The 6,415-nt window shown below is 37.6% G+C and overlaps 1 protein-coding gene across 1 annotated transcript in view; it reads left to right on the top strand.

Annotated features, from left to right (window-relative positions):
• Positions 1-6,415, top strand: part of mah (mahogany) — a 353,681-nt gene that overhangs the window by 96,163 nt on the left and 251,103 nt on the right. The window lies entirely within an intron of this gene.

Below are 6,415 nucleotides of genomic sequence, written 5' to 3'. Positions count from 1 at the left end.
AATACCTTTTCTTGCGATATATCTAATAATCGGCCGGATGGCGAGCGGTCAAGGTTAGCATCCTGCCGCCCTGAGGGACCAGGATCTAGTCCGGACGGGTCGAAGAATCCCCAGGAATTTTTCGGGGGATGGTTCGTCCGGATATGTCGGTCCCCGTCCCTCACCACCCGGCCGCCCCATTGTGGGCCTGGCCGAACCCATAATGGGCTTGCTATAAGAGGCCCTCTTAGTGCCACTGGGCGGAAAGAGTTAACAAAAAAAAAGAAAATATCTAATAATCAGTGAACGTATTTGGAATGTAACGAGCCCTGGGCGAAGACCGGGTAACAATAGTATATTATGCTGTCGACCTTTTTTTTCTAGGCAGAGAAATTTTTCACCCCGAATGGCACTGCTGATAATAGACAGATGTCATCATCTCTCGTAATACAATATCCTTTTTATTTCGCTGTCCGTAGCCCGACACGTCGTTCCACGGCCATCTTGTATTATCTCGCGCGCGTGAGATTGTGGGATCTCTCTTATGACTGGATCTAGTTTCGAGAACTGTCTCGAATCGATCGCGATTAAACCTCGTTTCGGTCGAGATCGAAACGGTCGAGAGAGATCGCGCCGAGACGTAGTCCCCGACCTCGCTCGCAATCTAGATTGAAATGCTCGGTGCGAACGGGGTATAAGGCTCTAGTTTAGTAGTATTACAGAGTATAATACGTATATTTTAATATATTTAAAAAAAAACAAAACCACTGAGAAATGTTCCGTGTGTTTAACAAGGTTCGGTAAACTGAAAATTTTGACAACGGGTTCGGCCGAACCTGTGCGAACCCGCTGAATATCACCACTGGATATATCACATCAAACTGGAGTTCTAGTCATTAGTATATTTTACAGAACTCATACTTGCACTTCAAGAATTTACTTCGAAGACTTAAAAACAAACAATCTTACTATTGTGAGTTTCTATCTCCAGGAAAGCGACTTTAACACTTTATATCTCATAGCTAAACTAACAACACCCCTCACGGTAACACACCGGTTCCAATAACAACACAGTCGTCAAATCCATCCACCCACAATTCATTCACACGTTTTGTAAATTACACAACTGACAACGCTTCCCAAAATCTAACCTCTGGGTCCACATTCCGGGGAGTGGTAACATTATTCGACCAATCGTTGAATGATGGTCAAAGAGGCTCTGATCTTTAGATTGTTTTTGATTTAGACCTTTAATACCAGAAACTGTTGTTAATATTACAATTTCAATCGGCACAATGCCACTTGTGTCTACTTTTTCATGTTGTTTATTGATTTATGGGGTTTTAGTCACCGATGAAATTTGTTCGATGCGGATGAAGAAAATCCAGCCAGAATATCAATATCCTTTCTTTTATTTATGAATATATACAGTAACGTATAATACAGTATAACTACAGTTTGGCGTCGACCGAGGTTGGAGTTGTTCGTGTTGATCGCCTGTTCAAGATGTCCGCTTTCGGTAGTCGCTGGTCAGGAAGTGAGTGACCAGTTCAAAGTTCACTTTTCCTCTTTTTGCGCCCTTTACCGGTTTGAATCGGCACATTTGCCGATGGGCGCCACAGATTGTTTATAGAATTTTGTCTTGGGAGGAAATATAGTAAATTAAAAATATCCTAACACATTGTTTCTGTTTGCTAATAAACAAATAGAGTTACATATTTTAGTAGAAAACAATTCTAAAGTGCTGCAGAACTGTTTCTACTAATGCCTCTCTGATACTAGCAGAGCTCCTCCTTTGCCGCTAAGTATTGAAGGAAAGGTTCTAAACTACTATATCAGAACACAAGCATCGAGGCTTTTTTTTTCTTTTTGGTAACTCTCTCCGCCCTGTGGGCACTAAGAGGGCCTCTTTCAGAAGGCCCATTATGGGTTCGGCCAGGCCCACAATGGGGCGACCGGGTGGTGAGGGACGGGGCCCGACATATCCGAACGGACCACCTCCCGAAAAATTCCTGGGGATTTTTCGACCCGTTCGGATTCGATCCCGGGTCCCCCAGGGCGGCAGGCTGCTAACCTTGACCGCTCGGCCATCCGGCCCTAAAGCATCAAGGCTTAACAACGGTGTCTACACCTATCTACGGCTGTTCATACGCTACCATACTGCAATTACCCTACTATCTCTGATCATCATCCTGTAAACAAAGTTATCCCCAGGGTATATTTGGTATCATCTGCTTCGTCCATGGATAACCGTGCTGACATTAATATCTACATAGATGGTCTAAAAGCCCCCTTCATGTTGGCTTAAGTGTCTGTATCTTCCTCCAAGCCGACATATCTTGCCCAAAACCCACATACTTCCATCTATCAAGCTGACGAAGATGCTGCCTACCAAGCTGTTCAATGGGCCACTTCACTACCAAACAAAATTCTGTCTATCATCATTTACAGTGATTCTCAGTCTGTCCTAAAAGCTCTATTAAATCCCAATTTCAATAACAATAAAATCACATATATGCAGCACCAAATAAAAAATCTTGTAAATAAGATAACTTTTATATTTGTTCCTGGCCATACTGGCATACTAGGAAATGAAAAAGCCGACTTTGAGGCTAAGTCAGCCGCAGAGGACACCGACTAGGATTACACTCGCATCCCTCTCTCACGCAGCAGCCTTAAAAATTATATTCGTGACAACGCTATGCAAAAGTGGAATCAACAACGGTCGAGCAATAAAACTGGTAGAATAACAATACTTTATTTTCCTAGTATCGAATGCGGGTTCTCATCACCACTTAGAGATTTAACGTTCGCTACTGCTCGACTACTTACCGAGCGTGATAATTTTAGAAGCTACCTGGCGATGTATAACCGGGCAGAAACTGCCTCTTGTTTTTGCTCTACACACCACTCTACACTCTTTTGACCGTACGATCTATCATTGTACCATTTACCATCAAGATAGACTTATTCTGAAATTAGAAAACTTTACGCTTGTGGTTTCTGGCTGGGCTGTATACCCGCCGGCAATTAAGTCCAGTCGATAAGCTTATTCAAAAGCCACTGTTTGACACTTTTTACAATTATGTTCAAAAAATATAGAAGAAAAGACTATTTATAATTTATGGTTTCTAGTTTTACATTTTAGTTTTTACTAAAAGCCGAATACCAATTTTATATTTACTTTGTATTATGTATTTTGGTTTAGTGTTATACTCCCATAGGAGTGGTGCTTTAATTCTAAAAAAAAAAAAAAAAAAACGAGTTGCTTAAGGAAACAAAATGGAAGTTTTAGAATATAGCAAAAATGTAATTCTGATTGAACCATAAATCTGAATAATTTGATTCTAACATCTATATTTTACTGAAAGTGTTTTACAATCAATCTATGGCAATTTGATAATGATATAATTAGAAGTAGAGCCAAAAGATCACACCCGGGCAATTCCAATTCCTTACCATTATGTGTCCCTGAATAACGCGTGTATAGAAAATAGAAATATATTATCATACTTAATTCATTTTATGACTGCTTCTGCAGCAGCCGGAAGTTTAATCAATTAATGACTAAAGGTTTCCCGCAGTTGTAGTAAAAATCCAATTAATACTTCATATATCATCATCTGACATTTACTTGGAACCTAATATAACAAGGGTCTCGAGTCAAAATGTCATATTATGTTATAGTAAGTTATCATTCCATCAAATTACATAATTTGACAAAGATGCACAGGCAACCAGCACTCAATATGTCAGTGGATAAAAATACATTATTTTAATAACAGCTGTATATTCTAATACATGTTTCGTGTTAATAGATGTGTGTGCGTGTGTATATTATATATATATATATATATGTGTGTGTGTGTGTGTGTGTGTGTGTGTGTACTGTACGTGAGGAGAATAGCGATAGCACTGTTTGGAAGAAATATAATTATGTATAACATATGTTATATATGACAAGGTACCACCTCCGTGCAGTAAACATACTCCAGTTAAGTCTAGAGACATAACGGTGGAATACACAAGAGGCAGAAACCGATATATAAAGAAATTACACGTAATGGAAGAAGAAAGCTGGCATACAATATAACAAATACTGCAAATTGTAAAAAATTATTATGGATAGGACCAGATCTCCTGGAATTTATATTAAAACATATTATTTAAAACATATATTAAAACTGAAAATAATACTTACAGAATAATTGAAAGTATGAGATGTGTATGTAAACAATCACTTCAAACATTTAAAAAAGGAATGCTTATATCTATTAAAGATTTATTTTTTGACCTTAGTTCAAAATTTCCTAAATACCATTATATCTTAACGTGTAAAGTAAATCGGGATTCTTTAGAAAATCTATTTTCACAGATTCAAACTAGAGGTGGTTTATACGATCATCCTAGTCCACTCGAAGTAATATATGGAGTAAGAATGATAATTTTAGGCAAATCACCAGGAATATTGCAAAATAAATTAAACACAGAAGATCAGATAGCCGAAAATTATTTAATAAATGAAATGTTTGAAGAGGCAGACTTACTGCAAGAAGTTTCAGATACGTCTAGTTCTAAAGAACAAGGAATATCTGAAAATTCATGCAATGTAAATGATGATAGTTTATGTGAGATATCTCAGGAAAATGTAGAATTAAAAAATGACGGATTACAATATTTAGCAGGATGGATTGTGAGAAAATACAAAAAGAAAAAAATATCCAAATTTAGGAAGTGTCAGTCACAAAAATAAAAATGAACATAATTATACAATAATGTCCCTTATTCAGGATTTATCTTTTGGTGGATTATCACAACCATCGGAAGATTTCTTTGATTTAGTTTAAAAAAAAATGGAATCAATTTTTACTAAAACTGTGAAACCGCGTTTCAATTGTAAAACTGTTTCATCTATCACATCATTAATTAAACAAACAATTGACTTTCCACACGACTTATATACACGTAAAATCTTCGGCAAAATCTCGTAGCTAAATAAAGCGAGCCGTACAAAACAAAATTTGTAAACACGAGGATAGCGGCAGTGTCGGTATCGTTCGCCATCTCGAATACCGAACGCCTGCGCCGAAATATAAGCGGATTGCCGCGCGGCAAAGATGCGTTCGCGACACAGCTTTTGCCACGCCGCACGTGCCATCCTCCTTTAGTCGTAAATTATGCCGCTACGGCGAACAGCGCTAATGGCAAGAACTGGATTTGTGTCATTTCGGATCGTAGTTACAAATTACGAATGCTTTATTCGTAATTTTTATTAGTTAAAAATTAAATCAAGTTAAATTTATGGCTAGACATCAGGTTTAAAAATGAAACTTTCCGGTAAAAAATAATACTGTAAGATTATGAGACGGAGTTACGAATAAAATAAAATACAGGGGACTTAAATTTGATATTTCCCCAGTGAGAAAAGTGCTTTTTTTATTAGTAATCGAAGCCTAAAAATTATTATTGTTGTCATTAATTATAAATTCATTTCTCATCGAAATCTGTAAAATCGGGATGTCCGGTCACTTTAGCCATCTTACAACCACTTTAAGAGTAGAGGAAAGCCTAACATAGAAGGTAAAAAACTGATACGCACATAAATTTTGCCGGTTTTACCGAGTACATGCGATTTCTAAACGTTTATTATTTTCTAAACAAATTACAACACGCTACACAATTTCAGCTTTTTCTCCCGTTCTTCAATTTGCCATGGAAAATCTTCCGAATTCGGTCGGATTTGTGAGCAGTCGTCGATTGTTGAAAATTTTTCCGTTTGCCGATTCACCGATTACTAACGATTTTTCTGTATCGCTCCCACAAGATTTGGTACTAAGTAAAATAGTAATTCGGTCTACAGACGACTTCCTCCCGCATAAGGTTTTACAGAATGTGAGAGGAAAATCATCTATAGGTCGAAAAATAAGGTTTTATTTTCTGCGCACGCCTTAATCATTGCACCTTTCTAAAATCTCTCTTCGTCTACAGGATAAGAGCTTTCGTTCGATACCCGAAGTGTATTTTTAGCCCCAGCCGTTTACTCAAACTTAGTCGGACAAACTGAAATCTTCTTTTAATTAACATACAGCTAATTATAAAACAATATCAATTTAGAATCATATATTAGGTTTAATACATAAAAATATTAACTGCTGGCAAAGTCGCGTTTGCGATAACCATACTGGAAGCGATTACCAAACTTTCATTCGGTACGAATGAAAGTTTTATAATTTAAGTAAATCGAGAAACTCACAGCAGCGATCTGGCCATACCAGTCTATAGCTAAAACTTGACGTTTTTAAATTTATTTGACGGCGGAGGAAGGTGCTCTTTTCGTAAGTTAGGGCTCTAATCGTGTCGAACCGCCGATAAATGGCATCGTCGTTATCTCAAATTTCATACGTTAACACTTTCACGCATCTGGTTTTGTTTGGTT

This window comes from Centruroides vittatus, unplaced genomic scaffold (assembly GCF_030686945.1).
Source record: "Centruroides vittatus isolate TY-2023 unplaced genomic scaffold, ASM3068694v2 contig_436, whole genome shotgun sequence".
Taxonomy (NCBI): domain Eukaryota; kingdom Metazoa; phylum Arthropoda; class Arachnida; order Scorpiones; family Buthidae; genus Centruroides; species Centruroides vittatus.
The sequence above is the reverse complement of the archived record's forward strand: the minus strand, read 5'-3'. Positions and strand labels throughout refer to the sequence as shown.